This window comes from Delphinapterus leucas, chromosome 3, assembly GCF_059928025.1.
Source record: "Delphinapterus leucas isolate spDelLeu-1000000601 "Yukka" chromosome 3, BTC_Dleu_Yukka2, whole genome shotgun sequence".
In the NCBI taxonomy this organism is placed as follows: Eukaryota; Metazoa; Chordata; class Mammalia; order Artiodactyla; family Monodontidae; genus Delphinapterus; species Delphinapterus leucas.
In genome coordinates, this window is record NC_143131.1 from 129,493,795 (window position 1) to 129,513,614 (window position 19,820).

The window sequence follows — 19,820 nt, forward strand, 5'->3', positions numbered from 1 at the left end:
CCTAGAAGGCCCGTGATTTATTTAGAATATTTGTAAAAGTGAAACTTCTCCAGAAGATCTGAGTTACTCAGTTCTGTGGGTTGTTTGATCGTTTCATTGGCTGTCCTTCTTAATTCATTTTTCACTGGTTGGCACAGCTGGCCAGGATACGTGTCTGGCAGAACTTGTTCAGGTGAGATCAGCAGAAAAAAGGAAGGAGCTGGAAGCAGCTCATGAAACCCTGGGATCTTCACTTGACATTTATTTTCCTCTCACCCAACCTTCCTGTCCCAGGTACTGACACCAGAAGAATAATGTAAGTTAACTCAAACGTGGAGCTGCCACCGAAGAGAAAAAAGACTCGGAGAACTGTGCTGACAAAAGGTAGAAATGTTCTGAGGGCAAGGGCTGATTTCCAGCCAGAGGTGTCAGGGTCTACTTCAAGGAGAAGGTGGCCACTAATTTAAAATGCCCATTTCGGGGACTTCCCTGGTGGCACAATGGTTAAGAATCCACCTCCCAATGCAGGGGACACGGGTTCAAGCCCTGGTCCAGGAAGATACCACATGCCGTGGAGCAACTAAGCCCATGCGTCACAACTACTGAGCCTGAGTGCCACAACTACTGAAGCCGCGCACCTAGAGCTTGTGCTCCGCAACAAGAGAAGCCACTGCAGTGAGAAGCCTGTGTACCGCAATGAAGAGCAGCCCCCACTCGCTGCAACTAGAGAAAGCCCGTGCACAGCAACAAAGACCCAATGCAGCCAAAAATAAATAAATAAATAAATTTATTTTTTAAAAAGCCCATTTGGGAAGACTTAACATTGATTGAAGTTATTGGGGGCACCTTGACTGTCACATTTTATTTTTCAATTTTATTGAAGTATAGTTGATTTTACAATGTTTTGTTAATTTCCTTTGTACAGCAAAGTGACTCTGTTATACATATATATATACATATGTAAAACACTCAGTTTTATATATATAAAAAACTGTGTATGTATATATATATGTATACACATACACATACTTTTTCATATTCTTTTCTATTATCGTTTGTCACAGAATATTGAATTTAGTTCTCTTTGCTATTTAGTATGACCTTGTTTTTTATCCTTGACTATCACATTTTAAATGTACATATCCTACTGAATGATTCCATCAAGTCCTATAGCAGCTCCCCTTGTAGGAATTACCATAAGGAAGCCCTCACACCAGAAGTGAAATGTATGTTTACCAATGATGAATTACGATCTATCCAAACAGTAGATTACTGTGTAGTTAGGAAGAAGAATGTACTACCTCTGTGTGTACTAATGTGAAGATATATCCATTATACTTTCCAGATGAAGACATTGGACCTTTTGTGTCGATACCATTTTTATTAAAAAAAAAAAGTTAATAGCTTATCGTATAGAATATAGACAAGAATAGAGACTTAGAATATAGCTTAAGCGGCTAATAGTATTTATTTCAGGCGAGTGGGAAACTAGGAAAAAAATCTCATGCTCTATATTATTATATTTCTATAACATGTATTTTATTTTTATTTATTGTTTTTGAATACTCTTTATATTTTATTTTATTTTATTTTATTAATTAATTTATTTTTTGCGGTACGCGGGCCTCTCACTGTTGGGGCCTCTCCCGTTGCGGAGCACAGGCTCCGGACGCGCAGGCTCAGTGGCCACGGCTCACGGGCCTAACCGCTCCGCGGCATGTGGGATCTTCCTGGACCGGGGCATGAACACGCGTCCCCTGCATAGGCAGGCGGACTCTCAACCGCTGCGCCACCAGGGAAGCACACGCTTTATATTTTAGAGCAGTTTTAGGTTCACAGCAAAACTGAGGAGAAAGTAGAGAGAATACTCTCCATATATGCTCTGACCATAGAAGCACAACCCCTGCACTGTCAATATCCCCCCCCAGAGTAGTATATACATTTGTTTTAATCGATGACCCTTCATTGGCATATCATCACTCAAAGCCCATGGTATATATACTAGGGTTGATTCTTGGTGGTGTACATTCTATGGATTTGGACAAATGTTTCATGGCATGTACCCACCATTACAGTATCATACAAAATAGTTTCATTGCCCTAAAAATCCTCCATACTCTGCTTATTCATCCCCTTTTCTTCTCTAACCCCTGGCAACCACTGGTCTGTTGTTTGTTTTTTTTAAATTTTTATTGGAGTATATTTTATATTTAAAAAAATTTTAAATATCTTTATTGGAGCATAACTGCTTTACAATGTTGTGCCAGTTTCTGCTGTACAACAAAGTGAGTTAGCTGTATGTACACATATATCCCCATATGCCCTCCCTCTAGAGCCTCCCTCCCACCCTCCCTATCCCAACCCTCTAGGTCATCACAAAGCATTGAGCTGATCTCCCTGTGCTATGCAGCAGCTTCCCACTAGCTATCTATTTTACATTTGGTAGTGTATATATGTCAGTGTTACTCTCTCACTTTGTCCCATCTTCCCCTTCCCCTCTCCGTGTCCTCAAGTCCATTCTCTACGTCTGCATCTTTATTCCTGCCCTGCCACTAGGTTCATCAGTACCATTTTCTTAGATTCCATATATGTGCATTAGCATATGGTATTTGTTTTTCTCTTTCTGACTTACTTCACTGTGTATGACAGACTATAGGTCCCCCCACCTCATTACAAATAACTCAATTTTGTTCTTTCTAATGACTTAGTAGCATTCCATTGTATATATAAGCCACATCTCCTTTATCCATTCATCTGTCAGTGGACATTTAGGTTGCTTCCATGTCCTGGCTATTGTAAATAGTGCTGCAGCGAACACTGTGGTACATGTATCTTTTTGGATTATGGTTTTCTCAGGGTATACGCCCAGTAGTGGGATTGCTGGGTCATATGGTATTTCTATTTTTAGTTTTGTAAGGAACCTCCCTGTACTCTTCTCCATACTGGCTGTATCAGTTTACATTCCCACCAATAGTGCAGGAGGGTTCCCTTTTCTCAACACCCTCTCCAGCATTTATTGTTTATAGATTTTTTGATGATGGCCATTCTGACCGGTGTGAGGTGATACCTCACTGTAGTTTTGATTTGCATTTCTCTAATGATTAGTGATGTTGAGCATCCTTTCATGTGCTTTTTCTCAATCTGTATGTTTACTTTGGAGAAATGTCTGTTTACGTCTTCTGCCCATTTTTGGATTGGGCTCTTTGTTTTTTTGATATTGAGCTACATGCACTACTTGTATATTTTGGACATTAATACTTTGTCAGTTGCTTCGTTTGCAAATATTTTCAACCATTGTGAGGGTTGTCTTTTTGATTTGTTTATGGTTTCCTTTGCTGTGCAAAAGCTTTTAAGTTTCATTACGTCCCATTTATTTATTTATTTTTAATATCCTTTACTCTAGGAGGTGGGGCAAAAAAGATCTTGCTGTGATTTATGTCGTAGAGTGTTCTGCCTATATTTTCCTCTAAGAGTTTTATAGTGTCAGGCCTTACATTTAGGCCTTTCATCCATTTTGAGTTTATTTTTGTGTATGGTGTTAGGAAGTGTTCTAATTTCATTCTTTTACATGTAGCTGTCTAGTTTTCTCACCACCACTTATTGAAGAGGCTGTCCTTTCTCCATTGTATATTCTTACCTCCTTTGTCAAAGATAAGGTGACCATATGTGCGTGGGTTTACCTCTGGGCTTTCTATCCTGTTCCATGATCTATACTTATGTTTTTGTGCCATTACCATACTGTCTTGATTACTGTAGCTTTGTAGTATAGTCTGAAGTCAGGGAGGCTGATTCCTCCAGCTCCATTTTTCTTTCTCAAGATTGCTTTGGCTATTCGGGGTCTTTTGTGTTTCCATACAAATTGTGAAATTTTTTGTTCTGTGAAAAATGGCATTGGTAGTTTGATAGGGATTGCATTAAATCTGTAGATTGCTTTGGGTAGTAGAGTCATTTTCACAATGTTGATTCTTCCAATTCGAGAAAATGGTATATCTTTCCATCTGTTTGTATCTTCTTTGATTTCTTTCATCAGTGTCTTATAGTTTTCTGCATACAGGTCTTTTGCTTCCTTAGGTAGGTTTATTCCTAGGTATTTTATTCTGTTTGTTGCAGTGGTAAATGGGAATGTTTCCTTAATTTCTCTTTCTGATTTATCAATGTTAGTGTATAGGAATACAAGGGATTTCTGTGCATGAATTTTGTATCCTTCTACTTTACCGAATTCAGTGATTGGCTCTAGTAGTTTCTGGTGGCGTCTTTAGGATTTTTCATGTATAATATCATGTCATCTGCAAACAGTGACAGTTTTACTTCTTCTTTTCTGATTTGGATTCCTTTTATTTCTTTTTCTTCTCTGATTGCTGTGGCTAAAACTTCCAAAACTATGTTGAACAACAGTGGTGAGAATGGGCACCCTTGTCTTGTTCCTGATCTTAGAGGAAATGGTTTGTTTTTTCCATTGAGAACGGTGTTGGCTGTGGTTTTGTCATACATGGCTTTTATTATGTTGAGGTCGGTTCCCTCTATGCCCACCTTCTGGAGAGTTTTTATCATAAGTGAGTGTTGAATTTTGTAAAAAGCTTTTTCTGCATCTATTGAGATGATCATATGGTTTTTGTCCTTCAATTTATTAATATGGTTTATCACATTGATTGAATTGCATATATTGAAGAATCCTTGCATTCCTGGGATAAACCCCACTTGGTCATAGTGTATGATCCTTTTAATATGCTGTTGGATTCTGTTTGCTAGTATTTTGTTGAGGATTTTTGCATCTATGTTCATCGGTGATATTGGCCTGTAATTTTTGTGTGTGTGTGTGTGTGACATCCTTGTCTGGTTTTGGTATCAGGGTGATGTTGGCCTCATAGAATGAGTTTGGGAGTGTTCCTCCCTCTGCTATATCTTGGAGGAGTTTGAGAAGGACAGGTGTTAGCTCTTCTCTAAATGTTTGATAGAATTCGCCTGTGAAGCCATCTGGTCCTGGGCTTTTGTTTCTTGGAAGATTTTTAATCACAGTTTCAGTTTCAGTGCTTGTGATTTGTCTGTTCATGTTTTCTACTTCTTCTTGGTTTAGTCTTGGAAGGTTGTATTTTTCTAAGAGTTTGTCCATTTCTTTCAGGTTGTCCATTTTATTGGCATAGTAGTCTCTCATGATCCTTTGTATTTCTGCGGTGTCACTTGTTACTTCTCCTTTTTCATTTCTAACTCTGTTGATTTGAGTCTTCTCCCTTTTTTCCCTGATGAGTCTGGCTAATGTTTTATCAATTTTTTTTTATCTTCTCAAGGAAGCAGCTTTTAGTTTTTTTTTAATCTTTGCTATTGTTTCCTTCATTTGTCTTTCATTTATTTCTAATCTGATCTTTGTGATTTCTTTCTTTCTGCTAAGTTTGGCTTTATTTTTGTTATTGTTGTTCTTTTTTCTCTAATTGCTTTAGGTGTAAGGTTAGGTTGGTTTTTTGAGATTTTTCTTGTTTCTTGAGGTAAGATTTTATTGCTATAAACTTCTGTATTAGAACTGTTTTTGCTCCACCCCATAGGTTTCGGGTCGTCATGTTTTCATTGTCATTTGTTTCTAGGTATTTTTTGATTTCCTCTTTGATTTCTTCAGTGATCTCTTGGTTATTTAACAGAGTATTGTTTAACCTCCTCGTCTTTTTATTTCTTACAGTTTTCTTCTGTAATTGATATCTAGTCTCATATAATTGTGGTTGGAAAAGATGCTTGATATGATTTCAGTTTTCTTAAATTTACCAAGGCTTGATTTGTGACCCAAGATGTGATCTATCCTGGAGAATGTTCCATGAACACTTGAAAGTGTATTCTGTTGTTTTTGGATGGAATGTCCTATAAATATCAATTAAGTCCATCTGGTCTAATGTGTCATTTAAAGCTTGTGTTTTGTTATTTATTTTCATTTTGGATGATCTATCAGTTAGTGTAAGTGTGGTGTTAAAGTCACCTACTATGATTGTGTTACTGTCGATTTCCCCTTTTATGGTTGTTAGCATTTGTCTTATGTATTAAGGTGTTCTTATGTTGGGTACATAGATATTTACAGTTGTTGTATCTTCTTCTTGGATTGATCCCTTGATCATTATATAGTGTCCTTCTTTGTCTCTTGTAATAGTCTTTATTTTAAAGTCTATTTTGTCTGACATCAGTATTGCTACTCCAGTTTTCTTTTAATTCCCATTTGTATGGAATATCTTTTTGCATCCCCTCACTTTCAGTTTGTATGTGTCCCTAGGTCTGAAGTGGGTCTCTTGTAGACAGCATATATATGGGTCTTGTTTTTGTATCCATCAGCCAGTCTTTGTCTTTTGGTTGAATCATTTAATCCATTTACATTTAAGGTAATTATCAATATGTATGTTCCTGTTCTCATTTTCTTAATTGTTTTGGGTTGGTTTTTGTAAGTCTTTTCCTTCTCTTGCGTTTCCTGCCGAGAGAATTTGTTTTAACATTTGTTGTAAGCTGGTTTGGTGGTGCTGAATTCTCTTAGCTTTTGCTTGTCTGTGAAGGTTTTAGTTTCTCTGTCAAATCTGAATGAGATTCTTGCTGGGTAGAGTAATCTTCATTGTGTGTTACTTGTTGCTTTTCCCTTGCTGCTTTTCATATTTTTTTATTTGTGTTTAATATTTGTTAGTTTGATTAATATGTGTCTCGGTGTGTTTCTCCTTGAGTTTATCCTGTATGGGACTCTCTGCGCTTCCTGGACTTGATTTACTATTTCCTTTCCCATTTTGGGGAAGTTTTCGAGTATAATCACTTCAAATATTTTCTCAGACACTTTCTTTTTTTCTTCTTCTTCTGGGAAGCCTATGTTGTGCTTAATGTTGTCTCAGAGGTCTCTTAGACTGTCCTCCATTCTTTTTTCTTTATTCTGCTCTGTGTCAGTTATTTCCACCATTCTCTCCTCTAGCTCATTTATCCGTTCTTCTGCCTCAGTTATTCTGCTATTAATTCTTTCTAGAAGATTTTCAATTTCAGCTATTGTGTTGTTCATTACTGTTTTTTCTTTAGTTCTTGTAGGTCCTTGTTATATATTTCTTTTATTTTCTCTATTTTGTTTCCAAGATTTTTGATCATCTTTATTATCATTACTCTGAGTTCTTTTTCAGGTAGTGTGCCTACTTCCTGTTCATTTATTTGGTCCTGTGGGTTTTTATCTTGCTCCTTTGCCTGTAAGATATTTCTCTGTCTTCCCATTTTGTCTAATTTACAGTATTTGAGGTCTCCTTTCCCTAGGCTGCCAGGTTGTAGTTCTCTTACTTCTGTTCTCTGCCCCGGTGGTGAGGTTGTTTCAGTGGCTTGCGTAGGTTATTGGAGTGTAGTCGATTTACAGTGTTGTGTTAGGTTCAGGTGTACAGCAAAGTGAATCAGTTATACTGGGTGGGCCAAAAAGTGCCTTTGGTTTTTTAAGTAAAAATAAAAGACACATTTTTCACTTTCACCAAGACCTTTATTGGATAGTGTATTTACTCTTTTGTTCCACTACCTTCTACCTTTTTTCACTCAACTTCATAATTCCACCTTCCCAAAACGTTTTATCTTTTTGAGCAAAGAACTGTTCCAGGTGCATTTTACAGTCTTCCAGAATTTGAAATTATGTCCATTAGGGAGAGAATTTTGTAAAGACTGAAATAAATGGAAATCTGAAGGTGCAATGTCTGGTGAATATCCGGGATGAATCAGAACTTCCCAGCCAAGCTGTAACAGTTTTTGCCTGGCCATCAAAGAAACATGCAGTCTTGCATTATCCTGATGGAAGATTTTGTGTTTTCTTTTGACTAATTCTGGGCACTTTTCATTGAGTGCTGCCTTCAGTTGGTGTAATTGGGAGCAGTACTTGTTGAAATTAATCGTTTGGTTTTCCAGAAGAAGCTCATAATAGAGGACTGCCTTCCAGTCCTACCATATACACAACATCATGTTCTTTGGATGAAGACTGGCCTCTGGTGTGGTTGCTAGTGGTTCATTTTGCTTCCCCACAATCTCTTCCATTCCACATTATTGTACACTATCTACTTTTCATCGCCCTTCGCAATTTGTTTTTAAAACGGAATGTTCTCATTATGTTTCAGTAGAAAATCGCATGTGGAAGTATGGTCAAGACGGTTCTTTTTGCTTAACTTATGTGGAACCCAAACATCAAAGCAATTCACACAACCAAGCTGGTGCAAATGATTTTCAACGTTTGATTTGGATATTTTGAGCATGTCGCCTATCTCCCATGTAGTATAACATTGATTGTTCTCAATTATTGTTTCTGTTTGATCGCTATCAACTTCAACTGGTCTACCCGACTGTGGAGCATCATCCAGCGAGAAATCTCCAGCATGAAACTTTGCAAACCACTTTTGACACATTTGATCAGTCACAGCACCTTCTCCGTACACTGCACAAATCTTTTTGTGCGTTTCAGTTGCGTTTTTACTTTTCTTGAAATAATAAAGCATAATATGCCAAAAATGTTCCTTTTTTCTTCCATCTTCAATATTAAAATGGCTACACAAAAATTCACCAATTTTGATAAGTATTTTTTTAAATGCATGCTGATATGACAGCTGTCACATACAATCTAACAAAATTGTTTCGAATGAAGTTAAAGACAACTAAGTGCTAGTAGAGCCATCTTATGGGAAAAAACAAACAAACATTTTGGCCCACGCAATACATATACATATATCCACTCTTTTTTTTGTTTTTGTAGATTCTTTTCCCATATAGGCCATTACAGAGTATTGAGTAGAGTTCCCTGTGCTATGCAGCAGGTTCTTATTAGTTATCTATTTTATATATAGTAGTGTGTATATGTCAATCCCAGTGTATCCCTCCCCCCCATCCCTTGGTAACCGTAAGTTTGTTTTCTACATCTGTGACTCTACTTCTGTTCTGTAGATAAGTTCATTTGTATCCTTTTTTTTAGATTCCATATATAAGTGATATCATATGATATCTTTGTCTGACTTACTTCACTCAATATGACAATCTGTAGGTCTATCCATGTTGCTGCAAATGGCATTATTTTGTTCTTTTATTTGGCTGGGTAATACTCTGTTGTATATATCCATCACATCTTATTTATCCATTCCTCTGTTGATGGATATTTAGGTTGCTTCCATGTCTTGGCTATTGTCGATAGTGCTGCAGTGAACATTGGGGTTCATGTATCTTTTCAAATTATGGTTTTCTCTGGGTGTATGCCCAGGAGTGGGATTGCTGGGTCATATGGTAGTTCTATTTGCAGTTTTTTAAGGAACCTCCATACTGTTCTCCACAGTGGCCACCAGCAGCGCAAGAGGGTTCCCTTTTCTCCACACCCTCCCCAGCGTTTATTGTTTGTAGATATTTTGATGATGGCCATTCTGACTGGTGTGAGGTGATCCTCATTGTAGTTTTGATTTGCATTTCTCTCATAATTAGTGATGTTGAACATCTTTTCATGTGCTTTTTGGCAATTTGTATGTCTTCTTTGGAGAAATGTCTATTTGGATCTTCTGCCCATTTTTTGATTTTTTTTTTATATTGCGCTGCATGATTTGTTAGTATATTTTGGAGATTAATCCCTTGTCAGTTGCTTTGTTTGCAAATATTTTCTCCCATTCTGAGGTTTGTCTTTTTGTTTTGTTTATGGTTTCCTTTGTTGTGCAAAGCTTTTAAGTTTAATTAGATCCCATTTGTTTATTTTTATTTTCATTACTCTAGGAGGTGGATTGAAAAAGATCTTGCTGAGATTTATGTCAAAGAGTGTTCTCCCTGTTGTCCTCTAAGAGTTTTATAGTGTCTGGCCTTACATGTAAGTCTTTAATCCATTTTTAGTTTATTTTTGTGTATGGTGTTAGGGAGTGTTCTAATTTCATTCTTTTACATGCAGCTGTCCAGTTTTCCCAGCACCATTTATTGAAGTGATTGTCTTTTCTCCATTGTATATTCTTGCCTCCTTTGTCATAGATTAGGTGACCTTAGGTGCATGGGTTTATCTCTGGACTTTCTATCCTGTTCCATTGATCTATATTTCTGTTTTTGTGCCAAAACCATACTGTTCTAAAATAATTTTAAAATTTAAATTATATTTTCTAACTATAAAGATAGAAAATAATGATAAAATTTTTTAAAAAAATAAATTTATTTTTGGCTGCTTTGGGTCTTTGTTGCTGTGTGCAGGCTTTCTCTAGTTGCAGTGAGCAGGGGCTACTCTTCATTGTGGTGCATGGGCTTCTCATTGTGGTGGCTTCTCTTGCTGTGGAGCACAGGCTGTAGGTGTGCAGGCTTCAGTAGTTGTGGTGGGTAAGCTTGGTGGTTGTGGCTTGCAGGCTCTAGAGCGCAGGCTCAGTAGTTGTGGCACATGGGCTTAGTTGCTCCGTGGCATGTGGGATCTTCCGGGACCAGGGCTCAAACCCGTGTCCCCTGCATTGGCAAGTGGATTCTTAACCACTGCACCACCAGGGAAGCCCTGATAAAGATTTTTTGAAGTACAGTTCAAGTTTGGTTTGTGTGGCAGGTTCTCTTTTCTCATTACTCAAGAGACTTAGTAAGCATGGAAATTCCAAAACACATAGGAAATGTATAATTTCCCTTTCTTTTTTCTCTTTCTCTTTGCCTACTTCTTCTCGTCCTCACCTCACCTTCTAGAGCCCTCATTTCTGCCTCACCTACTTTCTCTCATGGACCTTCTTTGTCCCTTCCAACCTTCTTAAGCTCCCAGTATAGAACCCATCTGTTCTCATGTGATGCTGAGTTTGTTTTCCGTATCTTCCCCATATAAATGTGCCCATGCTGACCACTGAAGTTTCCAATATTTTCTCCAGCACAGTGGTTAACACATTGCTATATTTAAAATAGTTAACCAAAAAAGGACCTACTTTATAGCACAGGGAACTCTGCTCAATATTCTGTAATAAACTAATGGGAAAAGAATTTGAAAAATAATAGATACACATATATGTATAACTGAATCACTTTGCTGTACACTGGAAACTAATACAACATTTTTAATCAGCTATACTCCAATATAAAATAAAAATTAAGAAAAAGAATAGGCCCTTATGGGTGAACAGAAAGGAAATAATGTCTGGTATATTCTGCTCTACAAATGCATCTACTTTGTGCCATTGGCCTCTATTTTTTTTCCTATCTGTAAAATGATAGAATTACATTAAATCATCTCTAAGGATCTTTCCCAAGCTAATATTCTATCATTACTTAAGAAAATATATTTACTACTTTAAGGTTGTTTGGCTTTGTGCTACTCTTATCTGCTAGAGAAGGGAAAGGTTTTTTTTTTTTTTTTTATCACAGTCCTTAAAAACATGCTGACAGACAGCACTGGAAATTCCAAGCTTTGACTTTGCCCCTACCTTATTTTGTTGCCTTGCTCCATTCACTTTACTTCCCTGGGTCTGTTTTCTCAGCCCAACAGTGGGAGTACCTGTCTGTCTGTATCCTCCTCATTATTAAGGAGATATTTTGGGATGAATGTGGATATTGACCTGGCTTTCATCTCAAGGGTGTGATAAGAATCAAATGGGCAGATGGATGTGTAAGTGCTTTTATCACTGTAGAGTGGTTTCTCAGCCTTGGTACTTTTGTCATTTGGGGCCAGATGGTTCTTTCTTGGAGGCTGTCCTGTGTATTGTAGGATATTCAGCAGCATCCTTAGCCTCTACTTACTAGATACTAGCAGTCCCTTCTCTCAAACTGAGACAGCTAAAAATGTTTCCAAATGTTGCCAGATGTCCCCTGGGGGACAAATACACCCTGATTTGAGAACCACTGGTGTATGTCATATATTGACTTCAAGCATTGTTGATTATATAACTACTTTGAGAGGAAGCAAATGAAAAGAAAAAGTCACATAAGTGGAATTCCAGAGAGTGCCAGAGATGACTCCAGTGAGGAACAGAAGATAACGCACGAATGAAGATAGTGCCCAACACAGCATCATTTCTGTGCAATCATATTTCCTGTGGGAACAATCTGTACCCTAAGGAAAGATGGAGAGATTAATCTTGTTGAGAAACCCTCCCACAATTGCACAGGAGGGTAGGGGTTTATAGTTCTTGCCAACTTCTGGTTATAGATGGTGATGCAAGGGGGTCTCAAAGAAACATGAAGGACACAGCTCATTCTACAAGGTCAGAGACATACAGGATTTCATGGATATTAGAAAGCATTTAGTCAGCTCTCCCATTCAAGTGCTACACTGCTCTGTGGAGTATTCTTAATCCTACTAGCTATTTGGCCTTGAACAGCTTATTTACCCTTTCTGAGCATTTGTTTCCTCCCTTCCTTTTTGATTCCAGAAGAATGTCCAATTTGTTCAGTTCCTTAATAACATAATAACAGTTGTGAGCAAGATTAATCATTGTATTACACAGGGTTCTACTGCACTTTATGTGCATATTAGGCATATAGCGACCTACATAGCAATATATCTTGTTATTGTCCCATTTTATAGTGAGGAAATTGAGGATGAAGAGAGGCTTTAAACCCAGCTCTCCCTGTCTCTAGAGCTCACTCTCTTGCCTACCGCTACAAATATCACTGCTTCACAGCAAAAGACTTAACATACAACACAAAACCCTAGTTCACTGTTGGTTGTTCATTTCTCTCTGTCATCTGCCAGACTGTGAGGAACTTGAACGATCCCTAAACCTGCTCCCAGACTCCAAGGGCTCCAACATGTGCACTGTACTGTCCTGCAGCCACTATGCCTTAATCTTAAGGAATAAAGAGCTAATGGTTGAATTTCAAATACCAGGACCCAACCGGGCAGCCAGAGGGCATGTAAAGAGCCCAAATAAATCAGAAATGTCGGTCCTCCAGGCAGCAAGTGACCAAAAGCTATTCATAGATTTATAAACTAGGATTAAGTAGAAACTGAGAAATCATTTTTGCAGTGCCTTGGATTTTGAAATAAGGAAGCTCAGGAAAGTTAAGTACTTGTTTGTGCTCACACAGTGTGTTGGTAGCAAAACAGGATTGAGACTGGGCTCTGGGTCCCTGTCCTGTTTCCTGCCGTTATCAGTGGAATGCTGTGTAGGATGATGGATCAGAATGCAGCATCGAAGCATGTTACTTGGGCTGAGAACTGAGATCAGAGCAAAGATGCTTAACTTTTTCTTTATCTGCATGTGGGAATCACAATAGTTCCTACCTCAAAAGGCTGTGGTGGGGATTGAATGAGATAAAGCGCAAAAAACCCTTAGCACAGTGCCTGTCACATGGTAAAGACTCAACAAATGTTAGTGATTATTATTTTTGAAGGTTTTTAGGAGATTTCTAGCCCCATGTTTTTATGATTTTTCTCAGAATGCAATATATATTCACTTTTGAAATCTACATATAATACAATTTTTCCTTTTTTATTTTGCTTATAGTTCTTGGAGTTTTGGCAAAGCCATACAGTCTCGTAACCACCACTGTAATCAAGATGCAAAACAGTTCCATCGCTCCAAGAAGTTGCCAATTTCTCCCTTTCTAGTCAACCCCTGCACCCACTCCTAGACCTGGCAAAAATGGATCTGTTTTCTGTTCCTATAATTGTGTCTTTTTCAGAATGTCATTTAACTGGAACCATATATTATGTAGTCTTTGCCTTCTTTCTCTTAGCATAATTCATGAGATTCATCCATGTTGTGTTATATCTCCATCTCTATCTCTATATCATTGTTTCTTTTCTGTTTATTGCTGCATAATATTCCATTGTGCAGATATACCACAGTTTGTTTTTCGATTCTATCCACTAGCTGAAGGACACTTGTGTGCTTGTAGTGTGTATGGAGCAATTATGAATAAAGTTGCTATAAACATTTGTGTACAGGGTTTTAGGTAAATATAAGTTGTCATTTCTTTTGGGTAAATAACTGGGAGTGTGATTGCTGGGCCCTATGATAAATGTATGTTTTTGGGAGACTCAAACTGTTTTCCGAAGTAACTAACATTTTACATCCTAAAATATAAGGATTGCAATTTCTCCACTTTCTCCCCAGGACTTGGTATGACCAATCTTTTAACTTTTAGGCATTTATATAGGTGTGTCATGTTATTTCACTGTAGTTTGAATTTGAATTTCCCTCATGACAGATGTTGTTGATCATCTTTTCATGTGTTTATTTGCCATCAGTATATCTTTGCTACAGTACTTTTTCAAATCTTTTGCTCATTTTTTTTAAACTGGGTGATTTCTTTACTTAGCATCAAGTTTGAGAATTCTTGACCTATCTTGGAGACAAGTCTTTTGTCAGATATGTGTTTTGCCAGTATTTTCTCCCAGCTGTGGTTTTTCATTCTTTGAACTGTGTCTTTTGTAAGGTAGAAGTTTTGAGTTTGATCATGTCCAACTCATTGATTTTTCTTTTATAGATCATGCTTTAGGTGTTGTGTTTAAGAAATCTTTGCTTTATCTAATATCACAGAGATTTTCTCATATGTGTCCTTTGAGAAGTTTTATAGTGTTAAGTTTAACATTTAGGTCTGTAATCCATGTTGAGTAAACATGGGGTGGAGGGTTTCTTTTGGCATATAAATGTATATTAATTTCATAATGCTAGTTACAGGTAGACAGTGGCTGCTGCTGTGGCTGACACATTGCACATCTGTATCCTAAGAATATTGATAACTTATATTAACATAATTATCCATCTGTCCATTCATAGTTCTTCCTTCAACAAATGAGTATCTACTATGTAATAGTAACTGTCTTAGGTAGAGATTGTCAACATTACTGACCATGAGGTTGAACAACACAGGTTCCTTAGAAAGGTCAGTTATGGAGGTGCACAAATTTATAATAATGATGCCAGGTGCCACAGTTATTTGTCAGCACGATGAGGAGTTAATTTCTTGGGTCTGAGAAGGGAGGAAACTTGAAACCTGACAAAGTCAATTCTCTTAATTTCATAGCTTACTTCAGATCCTGGGGACAAAATAATCAGGTTTTAATTGAGGCAAAACCATCTCCAGGGACTTAGAAAATGTCTTGTAAACAATTTTGCTAGTGGACCAAATACAGAAAATGTCTTGTAAACAATTTTGCTAGTGGACCAAATACCCAGAGTCAGAGAGAGTTCTAGGAAGAAATTGTTTGCCCATCTCACTTTTTCTCCCTTCTAAGTAACGCATTATGTTGTCTCTCTGTTTGAACATCTATAAATAGAACTTTCCCGCAGATAATTTAGAAAACCTACCTGAAATCTTCAGGCCTGTGTCACATCAATTTCTTTCCAAGTATGGAATAGTAAGAAGCACATGAGAATGAATCCACGGCCCATCTCTCAGTGGGCAAAACATATGGTACATGACTTTATTTCTCTTTAGCACAGTTCTCATATCTGCAAGAATAAAATATTGTACTTTTTAAAAATTTACTACTTTCTGGGGTTATCTTCACTGAACAGTGAAGAAATGAAGAAGGTGACTCTTTCTACAGTATAATGCTACTCATAAGGTGGGTGGGGTGCTTTCCATGGTATTAATTTATGCAATAACACCACACATGCAATGAGTAATTTCTATATGCCAGGCATTCTACTAGGCTTTGGAGCTACAGTAGTGAGTTCAAAACAAATATTATCCTTGCTTATGTGGAGCCTGCAGCTTAGTGGTGAGAATGAGACTAAAACAGATAATCACAGACATAAATGTATGATTACAAACTGTATTAAGTCCTAGGAAGTTGTATAATAAATTATCTATGCTGGAATGAGTCCCTAGGTCATCTGACATATACCCAGTAAATTTTATGGGTTGTCCTTTCGCTAAGTAATTCTGTGTTCCCTAGGAAAGACTTGTTTCTCAACTATTCTCAAAAGGGTCGGAAAATATAGTAAAGTAGCCTCAGTGAATGGTCTTGGGTATAACATGAAAAATCAATGTCATTTTATTACCAAAATCATTAATTTAATATTTTAGAGATCAAACATAATTTGTTTTCATTTCTATATTAAGAATGAAAGAGCAGGAGTTAATTTGTGTTAAAGTCTTCTGGTGACTCAGAATCATCATCATGAACACTGATCTTTTCTTTTTTTATAGGAAAAATTATCTCCACATTAATTAAATTAGTTGAGCATAATATGGCATCTTCTAATATTTGAAGGAAATGGAATAGTCACATGGCAGATAAATATATTTAAGTATTTTAATGAGTTAAAGTTCAGTATAAAAGCACTTGGTATAACTCGAGCACACTACACAACATCCTCTATAAATTATACTTTTAAAGGAAAAAATAAACCATATTAATTCACCATTCACCAAGTACTGTCTCCAGGAGTGGGTACTGCTCTGGGCTTGCCTTCTCCAGGCTAGCTCTGGAGACCAGGAAGAACTTGGCAATTGAATCTAAATCTTTTTTTTTTTTCTTCATTATACTCTTGTGTTCAGAGTTCCAGGCAAAACAATAAAAAATTATATTTGTTCTATCTTTTCATTCTAAGACATAGCCTAACAATTTAGTATACAAATTGAATTTTACCTACATTTCTTTTATTTTTTTTTTAATTTTTGAATTTTATTTTATTTTTTTATACAGCAGGTTCTTATTAGTCATCCATTTTATACACGTCAGTGTATACATGTCAATACCAATCTCCCAATTCATCACCCCCACCCCCTGCCGCTTTCCCGCCTTGGTGTCCCTACGTTTGTTCTCTACATCTTTGTCTCTATTTCTGCCCTGCAAACCGGTTCATCTGTACCATTTTTCTAGGTTCCACGTATATATGTTAATATACGATATTTGTTTTTCCCTTTCTGACTTACTTCACTCTGTATGACAGTCTCTAGATCCATCCACGTCTCAAAAAATGACCCAATTTCATTCCTTGTTATGGCTGAGTAATATTCCGTTGTATATATGTACCACACCTTTATCCATTCATCTGTCAATGGGCATTTAGGTTGCTTCCACGACCTGGCTATTGTAAATAGTGCTGCAATGAACATTGGGGTGCATGTGTCTTTTTGAATTATGGTTTTCTCTGGGTATATGCCCAGTAGTGGGATTGCTGGGTCATATGGTAATTCTATTTTTAGTTTTTTAAGGAACCTCCATACTGTTCTCCATAGTGGCTGTATCAATTTACATTCCCACCAATAGTACAGGAGGCTTCCCTTTTCTCCACACCCCCTCCAGCATTTGTTGTTTGTAGATCTTCTGATGATGCCCATTCTTACTGGTGTGAAGTGATACCTCATTGTAGTTTTGATTTTCATTTCTCTAATAATTAGTGATGTTGAGCAGCTTTTCATGTGCTTCTTGGCCATCTGTATGTCTTCATTGAAGAAATGTCTATTTAGGTCTTCTGCCCAGTTTTGGATTGGGTTGTTTTTTTTTTTCATATTGAGCTACATGAGCTGTTTATATATTTTGGAGATTAATCCTTTGTTGATTCATTTGCAAATATTTTCTCCCCTTCTGAGGGTTGTCTTTTCGTCTCGTTTATGGTTTCCTTTGCTGTACAAAAGCTTTTAAGTTTCATTAGATCCCATTTGTTTATTTTTGTTTTTATTTCCATTACTCCAGGAGGTGGATCAAAAAAGATCTTGCTGTGATTTACGTCAAAGAGTGTTCTTCGTATGTTTTCCTCTAAGAGTTTTATAGTCTCCGGTCTTACATTTAGGTCTCTAATCCATTTTGAGTTCATTTTTGTGTATGGTGTTAGGGAGTATTCTAATTTCATTCTTTTACATGTACCTATCCAGTTTTCCCAGCACCACTTATTGAAGAGACTGTCTTTTCTCTATTGTATATCACTGCCTCCTTTGTTATAGATTAGTTGAGCATAGGTGTGTGGGTTTATCTGTGGGCTTTCTATCCTGTTCCATTGATCTATGTTCCTGTTTTTGTGCCAGTACCATATTGTCTTGATTACTGTAGCTTTATAGTGTAGTCTGAAGTCGGGAGTGTGATTCCTCCAGCTCCGCTTTTTTCCCTCAAGACTGCTTTGGCTATTTGTGGTCTTTTGTGTCTCCATACAGATTTTAAGATTTTTTATTCTAGTTCTATAAAAAATGCCATTGGTAATTTGATAGGGATTGCATTGAATCTGTAGATTGCTTTGGGTAGTATAGTCATTTTCACAATATTGATTCTTCCAATCCAAGAATATGGTATATCTCTCCATCTATTTGTATCATTTTTAATTTCTTTCATCAGTGTCTTATAGTTTTCTGCATACAGGTCTTTTGTCTCCCTATGTAGGTTTATTCCTAGGTATTTTATTCTTTTTGTTGCAGTGGTAAATGGGAGTGTTTCCTTAATTTCTCTTTCAGATTTTTCATCATTAGTGTATAGGAATGCAAGAGATTTCTGTGCATTACTTTTGTATCCTGCAACTTTACCAAATTCATTGATTAGCTCTAGTAGTTTTCTGGTAGCATCTTTAGGATTCTCTATGTATAGTATCATGTCATCTGCACACAGTGACAGTTTTACTTCTTCTTTTCCAATTTGTATTCCTTTTATCTTTTGTCCTTCTGATTGCCGTGGCTAGGACTTCCAAAACTATGTTGAATAATAGTGGCAAGAGTGGACATCCTTTTCTTGTTCCTGATCTTAGAGGAAATGGTTTCAGTTTTTCACCATTGAGAATGATGTTTGCTGTGGGTTTGTCATATATGGCCTTTATTATGTTGAGTTAGGTTCCCTCTATGCCCACTTTCTGGAGAGTTTTTTATCATAACTGGGTTTTGAATTTTGTCAAAAGCTTTTTCTGCATCTATTGAGATGGTCATATGGTTTTTCTCCTTCAGTTTGTTAATATGGTGTATCACATTGATTGATTTGCATATATTGAAGAATACTTGCATCCCTGGCATAAATCCCACTTGATCATGGTGTATGATCCTTTTAATGTGTTGTTGGATTCTGTTTGCTAGTATTTTTTGAGGATTTTTGCATCTATGTTCATCAGTGATATTGGCCTGTAATTTTCTTTTTTTATAGTATCTCTGTCTGGTTTTGGTATCAGGGTGATGGTGGCCTCATAGAATGAGTATGGGAGTGTTCCTTCCTCTGCAATTTTTTTGGAAGAGTTTCAGAATGATGTGTGTTAGCTCTTCTCTAAATGTTTGATAGAATTCACCTATGAAGCCACCTGGTCCTGGACTTCTGTTTGTTGGAAGATTTTTAGTCACAGTTTCAGTTTCATTAGCTGAGATTTGTCTGTTCATATTTTCTATTTCATACTGGTTCAGTGTTGGAAGGTTATACCTTTCTAAGAATTTGTCCATTTCTTCCAGGTTGTCCATTTTATTGGCGTAGAGTTGCTTGTAGTAGTCGCTGCATCCCATAGGTTTTGGATTGTCGTGTTTTCATTGTCATTTGTCTGTAGGTAGTTTTTGATTTCCTCTGATTTCTTCAGTGATCTCTTGGTTATTTAGTAGCATATTGTTTAGCCTCCATGTGTTTGTTTTTCATAACGTTTTTTTCCCTGTAATTTATTTCTAATCTCATAGCGTTGTGATCAGAAAAGATGATTGATATGATTTCAATTTTCTTAAATTTACTGAGGCTTCATTTGTGACCCAAGATGTGATCTATCCTGGAGAATGTTCCATGTGCACTTGAGAAGAAAGTGTAATCTGCTGTTTTTGGATGGAATGTCCTATAAATATCAATTAAATCTATCTGGTCTAGTGTGTCATTTAAAGCTTCTGTTTCCTTATTTATTTTCATTTTGGATGATCTGTCCATTGGTGGAAGTGAGGTGTTAAAGTCCCTCACTATTATTGTGTTACTGTCGGTTTCCTCTTTTATAGCTGTTAGCAGTTGCCTTAAGTATCGAGGTGCTCCTATGTTGGGTGCATAAATATTTACAATTGTTATATCTTCT